Here is a 20,347-nt window from a genome sequence, read left to right as displayed (position 1 = left end):
ACATTCAGTTAATCTTCGCACAAAAGAGAAGGTGGATCCAGTTGTTGAATGCAGCCGTCAGCCTGCACGATTCCTACAGGCTCCAGTGGCTAATCTTCTGTTATGTTAACCTGAGACTTCTTAAACCTTTTCACTAAAAGATTTGCTGGCTTGTGGAAATGAAAGAGAAGTGATTTTTCAGAAGGTCCCTGTTCAGTGCTGTCTATATATTCTCAGTTCTTAATACTGGAGCATTTCCAGTTGCAGAACAGGTAGGATTTCTGTGGTAGAAGACACAAGGCTATGAAATCAGTAGCAGTTGCAAGACTGCAGAAATTACATATTTTTCTCCTTGCTGAGCAGCAGAGAAATAATCTACTGTTGCCCCTGTGTCGAATGGCAGCAGATGTTGGCGCTTTACAGTGCATCAGGATTTTAGTTGAAAAGAAATTAGTTGCACAGACTTTGAAATAATTTCTGTTGGTCTATTGCTATTCATAAGGTGTAAACAACCATGCTTACCTTTGACAGAGAGGATAAAAAACCCAAGCAATATGTTATTCAGGCAATTTTGCCAGAAGAAAACACAACTCAGATTTCATTGTATAAGAAAATATGTTTCCTATAAAAAGGTTCTATTTTCTGTTATTTTCCAGTCCTGTCCTGCTTCCACACTATTCCCCATTCACAGTCACCGCCGGTAAAGCTGTGTGCCCAGTACTGGGCAGCCAAAATAAAATACAAATCAGCGAATAACTTATTTATTGAAAAGTGCTACTTCGGAATTGCCAGAATTGATAATCAGTTCAGACTAAATTTACTGAAAAGTTCCAAATTTCAGGTAGAATGAAAATGAAGCATTTTAGAGTGTAAACAGTGCCTTAACAATTTAGCAAGTGCTGAAATTAACTGGAATTTTCCATAAACAATGTTATCAGCATTTCTGTAATCTTACCTCGGACTCATATAAATTAATGACCAAGGAAACCGAAACCGCGATGTGTGGTAGTGCTCTTGCCTCTCATTTTTTACTCTCTGTTAATGTCAGAACTCTTAAGGGTTGTCCTCATTCTTACCTAGTGATACTTTTCCTTTCTGCATAGACTGTGTAGGTATGTATTGAGCTACTGTAACCTTGTGGTAGTTTTGTAGAGGGAAATTTGAATAAAAGTCTTCTATATATTCCTAGAATACGTCCCGACTACCTGAGAAACTACTGGCTTTTTGTTTTGTACCAAAAGACTTCAAAATGTTTTCACTGAAGTAAGTTTAATGATATTAATGAACAGGGAGAAAAAAAGGCATTTTCTGTTATGTCAAAGGCAATGTTACTGTTCCCAGACACATTCTAGTCATAAAAGTCAACCCTCTGTTTTCTATCATACTGTTTAAAAGTAAAAAATGCAAGCTTGCTGACGAGTGCAATAAAGATTCAGAATGAGGACTGAGCCTTTTAATAAAGTGCAGCTTGCAAAGCTAAAATCGTCATTCTAGTCTATGAAAATACATGATTTATGAAGGAACAGAGGTGAAATTGATTTAAAAAATTAATTTTTATCTATCTTTAGGCAAAAGTTTATGAATACACAAAGGAAAAGGGATGAATCAGAAAAGAATAGCCTTCCTAACAGTCACTTTTCTCCATTTTGGAGATGATACTCATATAATGTATCATCCTTGTCAACTCTATGCGCAGGGGGGTAGTGGAGTCTCCTTCTCTGGAGATATTCAAAGCCTGCCTGGATGATGTCCTGTGTAACATGCTCTAGGTGAACCTGCTTTAGCAGGAGGGTTGGACTAGATGATCTCCCGAGGTCCCTTCCAACCCTTGCCATTCTGTGATTCTGTGATTCTGTGAAATGTATTTTCCTAATATTAGCACTTTCAGATTTTTTTTGCAGAGTTTCTCTAGGTTGCCTATAAAAGAAAACCATACCTTTTCTGTTATACAAGTTTTTCTGTCATTTAAGCTGCCATCATTCTCTTGACAATATTTGAATAATGGTCTGTGTTACAGGAATCCACCAATTTTACAGAAAAAAGATCTCCAGCCCAGGGGTGCTTGTCTCTACAGCATGCATCTGGTTATGCATTGCATGGATCCTACTCTGTTACTGCCAACAATGCAACATAATCATATTCGTGTCCCATCTATAGATAGGATGGATAGATAGACAGATAGACAGACAGATAGATAGATAGAAAGAAGAGTTTTGCTGGGGATGACTGTTGTAATCTTGTCCTTCAGTACTACACAGAGTCTAAATGAGCTTCTACATTACTGTTGTAACTCAAACAGAAGCTCAGATGGCAGAAAACACATTTCAAAGAAAGAATTTTAAGCAGGTTCAGTAACCTGGAGTACAAAGCTTTTCCAGTTCCAGTTATATTAAAATGCAAGGAAATAGAGCAAGCGTGTCGGAGTGCATTTCTCCACTTTCACGACTGGGCCTGACCAAATTTCCCTGGGAAGTATGGGCTACCAAAACTGATGGTGGCTCTTACCCAGCATCGTATTGAAATTACATCTACTTGAGGCAGATTTTCAGAATACAGAAGCAGCTGGACCTGACTGGGGCTGGGAGGCGGGGTGGGGAGGGGGATAAGCAGGCAATTTTTGTGTCTTCTGTAGCAGCTGTGACAAATGAGTGAGGCTCCATCCTACAGGCCATTTTCACTTTATCTTTTCTCCTGTGCTACATATCTCCCTCCTAATATTATCATCATTTATCATACCTTTAAGATTCATCTCACTGGCACAAAGCTTTTGGATCACGGACCTTACATCCATAATTGATTCCTCAGCGGGCCATCTGTGACTTCTTTCTTGATAAGATAGCTAAAAATTCTGAATTCAGTTCCTTGACTTTCATTTTTATTTGTGCCACTTTCTAAAAGGGTTTCTGACCATTTCTACTCATTGATCTCTGTGCTGCCTATATTAATTTTACAACTATATGATGTGATTTTACTAAATAATCAAGAGGAGCCAGATCTTCTCTTCTATTTTAACCTTGCGCATTAGACAAGAAGATGCTACACTGGTTTTCTACGCTTGGTTACAACCTGTTGCTTTAGCATGTCGCGTGAAAGTTAACACTGCATCAAAAACCAGCATGCCTACTTTTGTGGGCACTTGCAAATACTATTTTTTTATTATGTAAGTACCTAGAAGACATCCCGGAGACCAGAATATCATGTCGCAGGCACTGAGTGCACACGTGTGAAAAGCTAATTGCTCCTGTAATGTCAGACTTCAGACTTTGGGACTCAGTCACTGGCTAAGGGCGGGCAATCGGTAATACGGCTTCGCTGAACCATGACTTTTCTTCTGGGGAAGGTGCTCTGCTTTGCTTGAAAGTTTTTCCTGCCTTGCTTTTCTCCCCAAGGGGCACGCCAGAAGGGGTCTGGCCACGGCACAGCCCGTCAGACCGCAGACATTGCCACCTCCCAGCTTGCAGCTGCGCCACCGACCCCCGCTGACGTCCCTGCCAGCAGCCGCTATGGTGGTGCGAGATGTGGCAAAATACAGTGCGTGACCTGCCTTGGACAATGGTTTTAACGGTGCGGATCGTTAGAATGTCTTTTATTTCCCTTACTTTGAATTAACTAAGAAGTTCAGCACTTCACTGGGTTGTCATTAATACCTGGAAATATTGCATGAATTTACTGAATAATGTATCAAGGGCAATTTCATACACAAGGGAGGAAAGTTTATTTCTCTCCTCCATAGAAAGAGGCTCAATATTTGATTTTTTGGGACTTTGTTCTGCAGCCATTTTACGTTCCCTTCCTTTCTGCTCTATGCAGAGGTAATTGCATGATCTGTTGCAAACAGCATCTGCTATGGGCCTTTTTAGGTTTTGTTTTGGGGTGGGTTTTTTTGTGGAACGCAGGAAGAAAAGTTTGATAGCAGGTGATACACGCTTTCAAGAGACAAAACTGGCAGTGCTAATCTCAGTTCATAATAGGATCGCTCCATCTACCCAACATCTGAAAAGTATAGGAAATTGGGAGAAGTGTCCAACAGGATTGTGTAATTAGTAACATCTGCAGGCTCTCAATTCCGCTCTGACTTTATCCTATCTTCGTTCTCATATATTATTAGCAGCAAATCTGTGACAAGGGAAAAAAAAAGTGTCTTGCCAGAGTTTCAGTGTACAGACATCTCAAGGACAGAGGTGGAATGGTTTAAATGTTAACTCTTGCTCAAGGCTGTGCTTCAGGGTACAATCGAACCCTTTAATTGCACTAGAAATATTTTCAGATACTCCATCTCTTAAAAAGAGGATAAGAAACTTGTCATAGTTCCACATTTCATGATCTCTCTGCCATTTACCACTGTAAGCAATGCTAATAGATCTTACAAGTGGATATTTTCACAGAACAGGAAAGATCTCCAAACACTGTGATGAGTTTTACGTCCAGATGCTCAGCCTGTTCAAATGGAGTGTGATAAGCCAATACTAACAGGCCTTAGAGGATAAAAAAAGTCCTGTCATAAAACAAAATATAGGAATTAGGGCATTTGAATTAGCTCTGTAGCGAGGTCAAGGGACCCTATGCAATTAACTTCATTTTTGAAATACGCAGCTTTGAAACTGAGCATTTGCTGATATGTATGGATGTGGCTCCTGAGATGCATGCAATTCAATTGGATTGTATTTATGTTTAACGACATACATTGTTATTGTCCCATACCTTATTTCTGCGTTTTATTCATGACCTATTTTGCAAACAGCTTAGCATGCTTGCAAGACTGACAGATATTTTCTTCAGCCATTAAATGAACCAGGCGCCGTCAGCTTCAGATCAGATAATCACTGTTGTTTTTTTTTTTTTCCTTTCCATCCTTGCTTTTTCAGGCTGTTTCAGAATAGACCCGTGTTATGCCTGGTTAAGTTATGCTCAGAACATACACATTTATACCCAGTCATTGTAAACTTAATTCAGACTAGCTGAAATAAGCACAGCCCATGTCAGAAAAAAAAACTTATATAAAGGTTTTTATTAAGCCAGTGTTTCACCAAATTCTGACAAAATGCAAATCATTTACCCAGTTGAAGATAGAGCATAGCAACTCTGTGGTTATTGTAATACTCTGCCTCCTTGAAGGATTATCAAACATATAGGACAAACGTGCAAAACTGCTGGAAGAGCTGAATTTGAAAGAGGTTATGGTTGTGTCTTTACTGATACGTAGAGGCTGTTACTGTGAGACTGGTGCTGATGCTCGTTAGCAAGGTCAGTAGATACAGAAGGGCTTCTTCCACCCTCACAGAGCATCTGTTAGTGGTCCAGGGAGGGGGGGCAGCTTGCTGGTGCGACTGCCTTCTGCTCTGCTCTTGTGAGCAAGAATGTCACAGTCCTGCGCTGGCTTAGCCGCCAGGTCCACATCCAGCAGCTGCCTGATTTTAAAACACCTATCAGTAGACAGAGGCTAAAGAATATTGGTAACAGATAACAGTAACTTGAGAAAACATGCAAAATGAACAGGGGGGGTAGCTGGAAAGGAATTTCGATCTTGTTTGGACTCCCAGAACTGGAAAAAAAAAAAAGGGGTGGAAGGGTTTCTATTTAAAAGTCTTTGTAACACATGCTTGAAAGGATAGAGAAAACACACTTTTATTGGTTTCTGTCACTGCTGTTGAATACAGTTTCTACTTAATGACAGTTGAAAACTATGTTCCTAAAATTGACTTTCCACAAAACCAAATCTACAGTAGGTTTAGTTTATGCAGAAAGGAAAGGACACACAAAGCTCAAGCTGATTTTCTGAAGTGTGCTTCATGAAATGCGCTCCATCTCTTTTTTAAAAACAAAACTTCCACAACGAAATGTAGCTAATCTACACTGCATTAAAACATGTGCTTCCTCACTCTCGCTCAAGTGGCAGTTTCTCTCTGGCTTCTCAGAGGGTGTTCAGTAGCGCAGCACCATGGCAAAATTTCCTGTTATGAAGGCTTCATTATTGTTTTTTCCAATGATGATACCAGTGCATCACAAAATAGTATCATAATTAAAAACTAAGCTGCTGTCAGCAGAATAAAAATGCAGGAATAACACACTGATGCAGAATACCTTTATTTTGTATTTGTTACCTTACTAATTTATAAAACCACTAAGACAGTTATAGCTGTCTTTCTTAAGATGTGAACTCACAAGATGATTCTGTACGAACAACAGTAAATACAAATAATTATGAGGAAATTAATAACTAGCATAAGAAAAACAGCTTTTAAAATCTGGGATGATTTATCTTCCCAATCTTAAATAAATAATTAAAGAGAAAACGTGACTATTTGTACTTTTGCGTTTTATTTCTGTTAATTGTTGCACAAATTAAATTGAACATAGTGTAAGGAGAAATGGATAATTACTCAAAGGCAATTAAAGATTCTGAAGGCTGTATAGTAATTATGATTATTTTCTTTGGAAAATGAGAGTGCCATTTATCTCTAATGTATGCTATGTAATTAAGTCCATATGCAATTATCTTTCTCTTACCATCCACTTCTAATGGGAGTTGGTTTTTAAACTGTACGGCAAGAGAGAATGTAATTATATGCAGTGGGACACTCCTGTACATAAAGAATTTCTTAGGTTTTGTTCAGCATGACTTCAATGTTTCCTAGTCTGTTTTTACGTGGCAACTTTTGACATGGTCTACCTTATGCTAGACACATGGCACAGTCACTTCCCTGCCTCTTGTGTCTATCCCTCTATTCCTCTCTGAATTCTCCATAACTTACCATATCCCTCAGCTTTTGGAGAGCTATGTTGCTGCCCTGGCTATGCATCTACTCATGGCTCCATAAAGCTGGGCTCCATGTAGTCTTGCTGGAGAAGAGGTTGAAAGATTGTTGTGCAACCCTCCACGCCTTTGTTCCTGAGCTGCATCTGTAGCCAAATAAGCAAAGGGGCAAGAGAAGCTACAGGGAATGAAGAAAATTGCCTTTCAAAATAGGGCTTGATGTTTTAGCTGATAAAGAACTTGACGCTGTCTTCTATGCAAATTACTTTTTCCCTTCTCTCCAGGTCTTTCCAGCCTAGTCCTTTCCTTGCTTATAGAAGGAGAGTTTGGCTTTGCAAACTCTGTTGCATGAAAAATTAAGTAGAGCTTGACTTCTGAAGGAGGTCACTATGGATGTGTGCCGAGGCCTGTGGAAATCTGTCTTTGAAATGCAATCATAGTATCAGCACGCTTTTGCTTGCACTGTACCATTTTATCACTCATTGAACCCTTTTATACGGTCAGTGCACAGAACGACTCTTAAGACCGTACGGGCTTTTCTTGTGGCTCTTACGCAGCTGTGAAAGGGAAGGTCTAGTGATAACCATTTTCTCTCCCAGTGGCACACAGCTCAGCCATTAGCAACAGGTTGATCCCATGAGAAATCCCAGCAGGTACGTGTGCTACCCGGGAGGCTAAACGGGTAGCGCTTTCCAAAAGTGTCAGAAGAGCAACAACAGGAAACCCAGCATCGAGCTCCGTTGCCCTGGAGGGAACCAGTAGGGAAAAAGGAAGGTTTTTCTCTGGGTGTGCTATGAGGGCACACACACACATACATATATACATAGATGTGCAGTGGGCAGCCGCAGCTGGTGCAGCTGTTTGTGTCAGTGGGCAGAAGCCATGCAGCGGGGAGCGCATTCAGAAGCAGGTAATGACCTGGAAACAGTGGGTAGAGGCAGGTTATGGACATTTCATGTCACGTTGAGCTTTTCTTTTCTAGACAACAAATATGAAGCCGTGAAACACAGGAATAAAGATCACTGAACACAAGTTAAATTAAGGCTGCATTCCATGAATTATTGTATTCTTAATGTTGGTTGTATTTTACGTATTTATAACGTCCTGAAGTAGGACTTTCTGCTTATATAGTCCTGAAATGCCAGACGTGGCCAGACAGCAATGCTGCTAATAAAGTTTAATGTCTAAAAATAAGAGATTTATCATCCTGAGTGTCTAAGCCACTACTGAAATAAAATACAAGGCTGTGCAATATTTGTGCACCCTATACTAATATCCTAAAACAGTTATTAAATGGTATATGCTCATTTGTTTACATATCTGTTATGCTAAACCTCTGCAAAAAAATTGCTTGTTAGTACTACTGATGTCTGTAGAGTTTAATCAGATTTCTAGATTTTGACACGATGTCGTACTATGCAAGTAGAATTTGACACATGTAGAATTGATTTGAAACAAAAACTAGCTTCCTAAGGCAAATAAGTATGAACATAAAGAATGTTGGGTTTATCCTTATTTGTTCAGGATCTTAACAGATTTTCCTCAAAATACACACACCTACATTTAACTCATTGCCTGGTGTTTCACATCGAAGTTCAACATTTTAAATTTATTTATTGGTATGTATACCAGCCCTTTCCAATTTAGGCACCTATAGTTAAATAACTTGTGCTGGTCTTGGCTGGGGTAGAGATAATTTTCTTCACAGTAGCTGATGTGGGGCTATGGTTTGGATTTGTGCTGGAAGCAGTGTTGATAACACAGGGATGGTTTTGTTGTTCCTGAGCAGGGCTCACACAGAGTCAAGGCCTTTTCTGCCTCTCACCCCACCCCACCAGCGAGCAGGCTGGGGGCACATGAGAAACTGGGAGGGGGCACAGCCAGGACAGCTGACCCAAACTGACCCAAGGGAAATCCCACACCATAGGATGTCATGCTCAGCACATAAAGCTAGATGGGGGAAGAAGAACGGGGTCATTTGTAGTGATGGCATTGTATTCCCAAGTCACCGTTATGCGTGGTGGAGCCCTGCTTTCCTGGAGATGGCTGAACACCTGCCTGCCCATGGGAAGCAGGGAATGAATCCCTTGTGTTGCTTTGCTTGCACGCGTGGCTTTTGCTTTCCCTATTAAACTGTCTTTATCTCAACCCATGAGTTTTCTCACTTTTACCCTTCCGATTCTCTCCCCCATCCCACCAGGGGGAGTGAACGAGCAGCTGGGTGGTGCTTAGTTGCCAGCCAGGATTAAACAACAACATAACTAAATCAATATTTAAGCTCCTAATCAAAACCAAACCCATTTTCATGTAGCTGCAGAGAGTTAGTGGCTCCCTTCAGATTTTTCTGGTCTCAGCAATTTTTGGTAATCATACTCTCCTTGTTTGGATGCCTGAAGTCAGTCATTTATATACTGATTCAGAAATATGAAACGATGATTAGCCACAGTGAAATTCTCAGTGAAGTTGGATTAATCAAGGACTAAATAGATTACCACTGTAAAAGGAAATTGCATTTTTTTCAAACATCTGAGGAGGAAATTTTAGCTAGCTTGCTCAAAGACTCTTCTTTAATCAGCTTGAATATTCTTATCAGGAAAACGTAAGAAAAAATAATGACCCTCTCTATTTTGATCTCTAGATTCAGGTCAGTCTTGTCTCAGCCAGTGTTCTGTGGGAGGAATTATCTGAGTTTGAATGGCAGGCATTGTACAAATAACTGCATTTTAATAATGAGTTTAAATGGAATCTGATAAATAATCTATCATTCATAAATGGAGTTTGAGGAAGAATCAGAAAGAATATATATCTTGCCTTGAAATTATAATGGTGCCAATTTTTGTCATTTCATCCCCAGTTAATCAATTCCATGATTAACCCCATATTATGCATGAAAGATGCATATCCTTGTAAACTTGTTATTTGTCACACTGACACAAGAAAATGGATTTCACCATTGATTGTGTCAGTTAAGTATAACTTATATTAATTGTATATTAATACCTGCCAGGGGGAGCTAGTGGGGTTCCTCTGGGAAAGAGACAACCTCCTGAGCTCTTCATTGCTTCTAACTGCATGCTTGCTTTTTGGTTTGGAGCACTGCAGCCAACAGGTAATAAGTCAAGGTAGAAAAATATTCCTGATCTTAGAAGCCACATAGCATTCTTCATGTGGCCATGAGCCGTATATGGCATACAGACAGCAGATCACAGAGAGAAAAGAGTTCCTGGAAAACTTCCCATGCTCCTTGGGGATCCCTAAGCTCTAATGAGGAGTTGGGATGGGCCAAAAAGCAGCAAATGCAGCTACAGGTGTTGTGGTGGCACCTGCACTGCTCATGAGCCCCACGTTGGCCTCCTCTGTGTAGGGGAATAGAAAGGCAGCTCTTCTCATTTATTCAACGGTACTGCTTTTTGGAGTTCGCAAAGGCCATATAAAGTGAGTAATAATGCTTCTTTATTACTGCATCAGGAAGAACATTAAATAATCTTTGTGATTAATCAAAGAATGTGATGCATATTTTACAACTTCTTTTCCAAGTCGTAAAGTATATTCGAAGCTGTGCAGGTGTAGTACTATTCAAGTCACATATATGTAGCTTAACATACATTTTCCAGGGAAAAGGTGATTGTGTAAAATTGTTACATCTGTGACCATGAAAATTTGTCAGTTTATTATTATTTTACAGTAAACGAAACCTTCTTCTAACTACTTAAAGGGAATAATAACCTCATGTTTATTGTAATAATTTCTAAGCCAGTGAGCAAGAACCTGATACTGTAGCCTACGGAGATACAGGCGTATCATTGGCGATGATCCTGTCAGGACACACAAATGAAGTATTTGCTCTTAAAAGTAAGCTGGATAGCCTTTGTCTAGCTTGAAAGATACGGCTGCATACAATGAATGCACACAATTTCTTTTTTGAGAATCCTTAGATGAAGGTAGACAACGTGCTACTACCATCAGTCTAGTCTAGTCTAGTTGGTTCTGTTCTATTCTATTCTATTCTTTGAAGGGACTGGTACGTTTTACCTGATTCAATCTCGATATGATGAAAGTTTTGCAAAACTTTGGTCAAGTCATGCTGAAAAATAACATCTTTGTGTTCATTGGTTATTTGCTATCCCTGATTCCATATCAAATTCATGTCAAACCCCCTTCTTTCCAACAGTCTGCACTCCATACTTAGAAGTCACGTTTGAAAACAAACTGCTGCTTTCTGTTTCATAAATTACAGCAAACTGTCTGAATGATGTGTATTGTTAGCTACCTGTTTTAGGAGTGATGATAGAAAGGAATAGGCCATTGGCTTTGATTGTGTCCTTTTGCTTATACAGTCAGAAATAGGGGTAAAATATACAGAATTGACCAGTCTCTTCAAAAGTGGAGGCAGATGGGTTCCTGTTTGCTTCTCCCACTGCCTCAGAACAAAGCAGAGGGAAAGAAATACCGAGTTATAGACCTGCATGAGAAAGGAGAAGTGGTTGTCCTCTAGGATTGGTATGGCCATAATGTTTGCTTCAGGCACAGGAATTACTTGAAACTATATTTAGCTTCTCTAACTGCACTGGAACTACCTCCAAGCTGGACTTTATAAATGTGCACAGGCACTTTTCTGGCTGATAGGATGGTAATTATATTCTTAAACATTTGCTGAATTTGGGGTGGTGAGCATGATCTCTCACTTTGTTTTTAATATCATTGCTAACAGGCAAAAAGGTAGAAACTTTGTTTTGGATGGAAGAGCAGCCAGGAGTTATTAAACATCTCTGAGGTTTTTTCAATCTATTCAGCTCCTTTACCTGAACCGAGTACAGGTGCTCCAGCAGTAGAACAGGGTGTCTGAACTGCACAGAGCCAGTGCACTCCTGAAGGTTCCCACGGAGATGTAACCACCTCCGGAATTTAGGTAAAGATGCGGGAATGCAGAAAGATGAAGGTGGCATTAGAAGGCTGAAAAGCTGTAAAATGTTCCATTGTTTAAACAAGGACTTTTCTTTGTACTTAGCAAGTACGTTTTCACATTAAAATTCAGTTCAGAAACATTATCTTTCATCTGATCACGTTTATAGATGTTGAGAATTTTTTTTTATCTTGCAGGTGATGTTCCTAATCACAAAATGAGTTTTCTAAATCTACAGTAGCTCTAATTGGCTTCCTTGTCCCATCTTTTACTCTTTGAATTTGTCCTCAAAAAGTAATTTTTTTCCTTCCGTTTCCTCTTTTAAGATTTTCCAGAAATATTTGAGGGATTTATCCATATATGCAGTCTAACAAAACATTTACAAAATTTTATTACCTGCAATGATACTCTAATAATCACATTTACTTTACACTGTTTTAAACATGCAATACATTCTGTGATTACGTTTTTTAAAAGAGGTGTGTGTATATGTGTAATGTATCAGCACAGATTATATGGTATTATTATTCTCCAATCAGGCAACAGTCCACCAAGTACGACATTAGCCTACATTTAATGTTTTCAGTGCAGAGAGGAATCCAGGGCTGGCATTTTTAAGAAGATACCATGGTTGTCATGTTCTGGTGCTGGCAGCACAGAAAAGCTGTCACTTATTTTCTTCTGCTCCTTTATTGGCTAAAGCCACAAGAAGGGTGATTAATTCCTAATCTCTTGTATCATGGGTAGATTGCTAACTGCCCTCTTCTGAAACCTTCCTGAAGGGGAGATACCCTTATTCCCATGGTGAAAAAAGGGTGGGTTTTTTTTCAATTAATCAAAACCAAACTTCATTCAGTAAGGAAAACAGTTTGGGGTGGGTTTTTTTCCCCCCTAAACCTCTTCACTCTGCATATGCTGCAATGCTGGATATCTCTTGCCTTGAAACTTGCATGAGTTGGCTGAAAAGAAAGCTGAAAATTCCTGTAAGCTCCGTTTTCTTTCTCATTGCCGATCTTGCAGGCAAGCAGGTTCTGCCCACTGCCTGCCTACGCTGTAGAGATTTACTGCATTCAGACAGGAGGATGACACACAGGGGTCTTTCCTCTCTCTTACATGTTACTGCTCTTACCCTTCTGTTAGGGCTTGGTTAAGGTTTAAAACCCCACAAAACTGACTCAAGTTACCAGTGGAAACCAGGAAAAATGTTACTGAACTTTTCTTGTGCTTGGGATTTAATTTTCTCTACTTGGAACCATGAGGCAAATGACTAACCAACCACATTTTTATAAAGGGAGGGAAGAAAACTGTGCAAGGCAAGTAAGCAAGAACGATATTTCTAAAAATTAATTAAAACAATTTTCTGGTATTTCCTTTGGTGAGACCAACTAATTTTTGTCAGACTTCTTCAGTAACTTGCCTATGGTTCAAAGATTTTTAAGACTTGCTGTGCACCAAGGTCTGACTTAAACCCACCTGATCTGTTAGTAAGGCTTGTTTCTGTTAATCTCGCTTCACTGACGGCTCCCATTACCTGTTTCTGTCTCTGTTGGCCACACCTTGCAGGGATCCTCTTTCTAATAGACATTTTTCCATCCCATGCTTGCTCTGTCAGCCTCTCCATGTTCAACCCTTCCTCTGCTAGCCATCTTTAACATCCCTGCGTCCCGCTGCTCCTCATGCTTTGGCCACACCAGTTAACTGAGAGAGGTTTGCTGACAGCTATCCCATCTCGGCGCTGGGAAGAGTGCATGCAAGGGAGAGCTGAATACCATCCCTTAGCTGGCAGGAGACTCTTAAGCAGCTCATAATATCTGGCCCACACATGAGATGCATGTGCAAAGCTTTATGCCTTGCTCCCCGTAGCCTTCATAATGGTGAAGTCTTACCTGTTTAAGGCTAAAGCACCCACTCAGGCGAGCCCAGTTAATTGGTTTGGCTTTGTACCCCAGCTGAAGCACGTACTTCCCTTCATTCTGCATGTGACTCCCTGCCTTCACAGAAATGGCTCTCAGTGACATACAAACCAAACTCTTAAGCCCTTTTAGTCCTTTCCATTTTTCTCCCCTTTGATCCATGAGGGAAATGACAATATTGTGGCCTCTTCTTGCCTGAAGTGGATTAAAGAATGTGGAGGTTTTCCGTTAGTTTAGTCCTCAACCAACAGGTTTATACTAGGAATTGGGCACAGATGGATTTGTGGGCATTTTGTGGCCTCTCCTTTACTGTGTCCCTAATTTCCTCCCCAAAAAGTATACTTAGAAAAAAACACTTTTATTTGCTTATTTTCACCTTTTCCATGTAAATGAAAACCCCGCTGCTATTACCTCTAGATAGGGGAAGGTGTCTCCCAGTCCTGTGCTGTTTAACATCAGAAAGATGGAGTGCTGCATTAAGAAGAGAGATGAAGTCTCACCTGTGTGTGAGGCAAAGAGTACACAGTTGATGTTATTCCAGTATCTTTACACTCAAAAGATGCACTACAAATCCATCACGTCTTCCTAGATTAAATGCTACATTATGGTTAATTGTACCCTATCTTAAAAATTTATTCCTGAATTTTTGTGTGGGGTACATTGGAAATAAAACTCCTTTTCATTGCAGAACACATACCATTCTGTGTCTTCGATGAGTTTACCTTACTGGGGTTTCCAACCCAGTGAAGCGGAGAGTTTGTGGTCTGAAATAGCTCCTAAGGCAAAGACACAGATTTAGCATGTAGAACCCAACTATTATTTTGGATAGGAGGAAGACAGTTATAAAACAAAGTTCCTTACACGACTTCCCAGTGTTAGAATTTTTATTAAGTGTCATTTGACCTTTACATTCCGTACGTCTGAGATTTGCTTTAGTTTGACCGCAAACCATATATTAAAGACTTATCTCTTTAAGGTATTGATAGATACATAAAATCAAAGGCCAGATTTTTCTCCTGGGAATGTCTTCTGTACTAGATCTCCTGTTAAAGTATTTATTTGGCATTTCATAGATTTTAAGGGCAGGCGGGAGCATGCTGATTATTAAGTCTGACTTCCTGCATTAGCTACACTAAGTACCTCATCCAATGAATTTATGCTGCAAGACCACAGCTTGCATTTAAAGCTACAGATACAGGTTTTTAAATGACACTGATGTTGAGTTAGGCACTTCAGGTAACAGAAAATCCACTAAGTAGGTTTGGTTAGTTGTTCCAATGCGCATTATTGCACTTCGCATTAAAATATTCGGGGCATTACGAGTCTTGTTTGTTTGTTTTTCTTTTTCTTTCCTAGATTAAGTGTCTGAATTCATTAGCACATTAAAACACAGTGACTGGCTTCAAAGTTCAGCACTAGTTGGCTTGCAGTTTAAAAAATTCATGGGAGTTGTTTTGGAGTCTTATTATCTTACAGTCAGACAAATTGACGTAAACTTAGTTTTTCCCAAGCAAGCAAGCAAACTTCCATGTTTCTCAGAGCAACAAAAAATACACACAGTGTGTACATGTCTATAGGATGTCTTTCTTCTTCTTCCTTTCATTTTTTCCAGGAATGCTTCCACTTCCCCACTGATTTCTAATCTGGTTCGTGTTTTATTCACATTTTCCCAGACTTCGAGGTGGGTATTCAAAAGATGACAAAAGCTTTCTCTGTAAGTTTAGTGAAAACTGGAAGAGAAAGACTAAGAGCAGCTATAGAAGTACTTGTGCAAAATACTTGTCTTGGTCACATCTCACAAATATACAGACTGGTTTTGCATTGGAAAAATAGGAAAATTTCACATGCAAGTTCATTTCATGGGTCTGATGCAGCTGCAGATTGGGTGGGTGTTACAAGGGGGAATTTTCTGTTACAATATGTTGTCTCTCCTACCTTTAAGCAAGTATTGGTTCATACCTTCTGGGCATTTTGCATATCTGCCTACAGGAGAAAAAAAGCAGGGAAATCCTGCTACAAAAGCAGAAGTACCGATATAGTGGAATATTTAAAAAACCAACATAATGCAAAGGAAAAACAGAACAGCAAGGAAATTGAAATTTGGAAACCATCATGCAGAATATCAGAACTATGGGTAATGACACAGCTGTCCTGCATCCTGATTTAAGAACCTTAGGTCACAAGATCAGTTCAGTCCCATTGAGAGAGAGAAAGTTGATCTAGGCTTTACTCAGGCAAAATTTCATTATTAGCTTTTTCTTTAAGGGTTTTACTAGTTATTACTGACATTCCTTTATTGTAGTAGGATTTAAAATAGTATTTCAAATTCAAGTAAAATTACAGGAGGCAATATTCTTACTGGCAGGCATTCATCCAGCAGTTTGTGTATTATTCTAAAGAAATCATGGACAGAAGCTGTATAACCACACTTTCTTACTCATTGCTTATGGTAGTATTCTCAGTTAATCTAATACTGGCCTAATTAAGCAAATCGGTGCTCTTCCTCCATGTTAATAATCTGGATAACTTGGTGACAAACATTAAAGTGAGACAATTGGAATACTTTCCACAGTTACATGCTTTTACCGTCTGTTGAAATCTGTCAGTTTGTTAGCCATAACAGTAGTATTTATACTGAATGGAGTTGACCCTTGTGGTATCACTACCTGATGATTAATGAGAAGTCAGTCTGGGCACTTAAAACTACAGTGGGGCAGGAACATCACAGTAGAAGTACGGCAAACATTAAAGAACAAATTTGAGAGAGGGAGAGAAAAGTCCATCTTCTGGTAATGTCGGCAGTAAAGTGGTGCAAGCTGCATCTTCCAGAGATGCCGCATTTCAGCACAGGATTTAAAAGACCAGAAGTGCAAGGTGCTTGCAACACATTTCTTTCTGACAGCTACCAGCCGGCCTCTTTTGGCTTGCAAATCCCATTTAACAGCGATTCATTCCATTTGGTGGTGTCTCACACGTGGCATCAGCTGCAGCCTGTTCTGTCTCAGTGCTGTAAGCGTCATGCCATAACATATGACCGATTCCATAAGTAAAATCTCAAACTCTCAGCAGGACTTCTTTTTGGAAACAAATGTGTCAGCTGGGTTCTGGTACTCTGATGTTTTCTTGTGTATTTGCATGTGTAATTTCTGAAGTTCTTTTTTTTTTTTTTTTTTATATTCAGTGACTGTTTTAACAGTACACTAGTTTTTATTTTATATTTTACTCACAGTTTTTCTTAGCATTTGTCTACAGGTTAGCAATTTTTCTTTTCCTGTATCAATAATATACTTTTATTCAGTTTTCTTATGTTCCATATATATTTCTTATTCCCATCTTCGATCTGTTACCATGAATCTCTTGGCAGGACCTCATATTTGACATCTTTTCATGCCCAAAATCCTTACTCTGTTTCTTACAGTGATACAAACCTTATTAAGTTTTCTCCTTTTTGTGCTGAAGAGTTCTTTCGTGTTTGTTGAGTGCCTAATGCAATGAGGCTGCTGTTTGTTACAAGGCAGTAAATAATTAGGAGCAAAAATCTGAGATATCTGTTTTTGTGGTGAATGAGGAAGATATATATATGCATGATACAATATCCAAGGTTGGCATAAGTTCAGGTCAATCATATATAACTGAAGACTGATCTTTTAACTTGGTTGATCTAGCTTCTCCTCTGCTGCATCCAAGAGCTATAAAACACTTCTCATATTCTCATCTAATCTCAGCCTGAAAACTTTATTAAGGAAACTCTTTTGTTGTTCCTGTTGTCAGAAAATTTGTCCTTCTTTACAGGCAGAATTTACCCCTTAAGTTCTTTTGATGAGCATATCTTTTAAAAAATCTCCAAAGTCCAGGTTTTAGCATCTAGAACCAAGGCAAATGTGTGATAATCACCTCTGATTCTTCCTTTTTCTGAACTAAGTGTGCAACTGTGTTGTTTCTGAATAACCTTAACCTAAGTATTGTGCCTCTCCCTGCAAAACCGGGTAAACCCACATTCTGTCTTTCGTAAAATGTCAATTGGGAGAACTCATGTTAGGTGCTAATGGAATGTAGAAGCTTCTCCATGTTTACTTCTAATATGAACGTTCAGGGCTTAATTTGCAAGTTTCACCCCAAAGATGAAGTTAATGGGTTGAAAGCTACAAAGCCATGGTGGTCTAGATAGAGAATTTCAGAAATTTCTCTCTGATCCAGTATGCGCTCAGCACTACTCACTACTTTTGGGGGCATATGCGCTGGTATCTCCCAAAGTAAATGACAGGAATTTATTGCTGGACATAGTGTGCTAACATAAAGACCAGTGTGTCTATGCAAGGCAGCTTCTTGAACTGAGGGTTTGAAAGCAATTCCCCAACCCTTGGAATTCAAGTAATAGACCAAGATGGAGGAGAAAAGACCTCACTTTCTCATCTTGCATTGAACTTGTAGGTTTGACTGCAGCTCTGGTATTTTGGGAAATGGTAAAGTGACACATTATCGATCTGGTATTTGCAGACATGTTAGCCAAAATATTTCAAGTCTGGGAACAACACACGTACCCAAATCCATGAAGACATTTCTCATATCACAAAGAAACTTAGGTCTGCTTCATCTGAAACAATCCTTCCCTGAACTGCATTCTTACCGAGAAAATTGAAAGCCCTGTGATTCTCCCTCATCCTCCTCTGTCTAAACATTCTATCTTTACAGAACAGAAATTCACACAAGAAAAACAGCCAGGTGGATTAGGTGACCAGTCAAATAGTTCAAACAGTGAATTTCAAATATTCATCTTCAGTAAACGGTTTGCAGACGATCATAACATGAAGCATTTCACCAAACACAGTCAAAGGTCAAGTTCAGAAGTGTATTTGTATTTGTTTACAAGGATAGATCATTCTTTCTCTAATGGCACTAAATGCTAAATTAAATTGCAGTGTTAACTGGTGAAACACTGAAATAGCATGGCTGTGGTTTAGTATCTGAAAAATCTAATGAGCATGTGATGGTTTTTAAATAATGACATTCTTAAAGCAATTAAATAAAAAAGAGTTCAGGACTTTATAGGTAATAGCAATTGTAGATGTATTTCAAAATCATCAGTTTCTCTTTTTCCCCCATTAGACATTTTCTGTGTGTGCCTACTTACAGTATTCTCGTGTAACTCATTGTATGTGGTCAGAGATTTAGTGCCATGCATTTGCAGAAGTGGAACCATATTTAGCAGGACTCCATAGTGTTTTAAAATAAAAAAAAAATTCCCTTTTACACTGCAAAACAGTAGGTTTCTTCCAGGGTCCAACAGACAGAAAAGAGTTTCAAAACCATGAACTGATCAGGCTACCATCTTTAATGATTTTACTCTTTCTTCCACAGATTTCCTTCTACTGCTTTTACCCAACTGCTGAACTGTTTTCAAGAGTGACTTTTTTTCTTCCCTGACAGTAACAAGTCACAAGACGTAGGGCAGTCCCCAGAAGGTGGACAGCCAGCGTAGTTAGACCGTATGTAATTCTCCTGAGCTCCCACAGCAGAGACAGAAAGGGACAGACCCCGGGACGGCCGCATCCAGCTCTCTTCCAGCACTGCTGGGCCGCTGGGTGGTTGCCTGGGGAGGGCACTGACTTTGTCCTGTGCCACTTCAAAGACTTGGGCAGGGGATGAGGAACACTCGCAGGTTTCTGTGACTGCCTCTCCCTTTCTGGATTGCCAAATATAAACTTGAAGCAAGCAGCCTGGGCCACGGTGGGCTACTTTGCATGGACATCAGTAACCTGTAATTTGTGTAGCAGAGTTCAGAGAGCTGGATATCCATTTGCCCGGTCGGAAGATGATTATATTATATACCTAGCATCTGTGAATAAATACACGTTTTTCCCAGTATACCAAAGCTAGATAATAACAAAACTGTTACGTTGTCTTAAACGTCTCCACAACAACATTTACAGTATGACTGTTCTTCATTATTCTGTGCCCTTTCTTCATTATCCACCCAACTTCATCTTTCCACTGGAGGTGGCAGATGACCACCCAGCTTAGCTGCCGAGGCACTGGGAAGATAGGGACTTAATAGAGCATTAAGCTTTTGATTTGCCCAGCACTTTCAGTTCTTAGGTTTTACCTTTGTGGTGGTTTGACCCTGGCGGGATGCCGGGGGCCCGCCAAAGCTGCTCTATCACCCCTCTCTAACTGGACAAAGGGGAGAAAAGTAAATCAAAAGGCTCTTTGGTTGAGATAAGGACAGGGAGATATCATTTTATCAGTTACCATCATGGGAAAACAGACTCAACTTGAAAAGAAATTAATTTATTATCAATCAAAATCAGAGAAGGAGAGAAAAACTGCCAGATCTTAAAAACCTTCCCCCCACCCCTCCCTTCTTTCTGGGCTCAACTTCACTCCCAGTTTCTCTACCTACTCCCCCCCAGAGGTGCAGTGGGATGGGAATGGGGGGTTGAGGTCAGTTCATCACACATTGTCTCTGCCACTTCTTCATCCTCGGGAGAGGACTCTTCCCCTGCTCACACGTGGGGTCCCTCTCACGGGAGACAGTCCTCCATGAACTTCTCCAGTGTGAGTCCTTCCCACGGGCTACAGTTCTTCACAAACTGCTCCAGCGTGGGTTTATAATTTCCATGGGGTGCAGTCCCTCAGGAGCAGATTGCTCCAGTGTTGGGTCCCCTGTGGGGTCACAAGTTCTGCTGGCAAACCTGCTTCAGCGTGGGCTCCTCCCCCAACAGATCCGCAATGGGTTGCCAGGAACCTGATCTGGCGCAGGCTTCCCACAGGTTCCAAGCCTCCTCCCTTCCGGCATCC

The sequence above is a fragment of the Egretta garzetta genome, unplaced genomic scaffold (assembly GCF_000687185.1).
Source record: "Egretta garzetta isolate BGI_Z169 unplaced genomic scaffold, ASM68718v1 scaffold446, whole genome shotgun sequence".
In the NCBI taxonomy this organism is placed as follows: Eukaryota; Metazoa; Chordata; class Aves; order Pelecaniformes; family Ardeidae; genus Egretta; species Egretta garzetta.
This window is presented reverse-complemented; position numbering follows the sequence as displayed.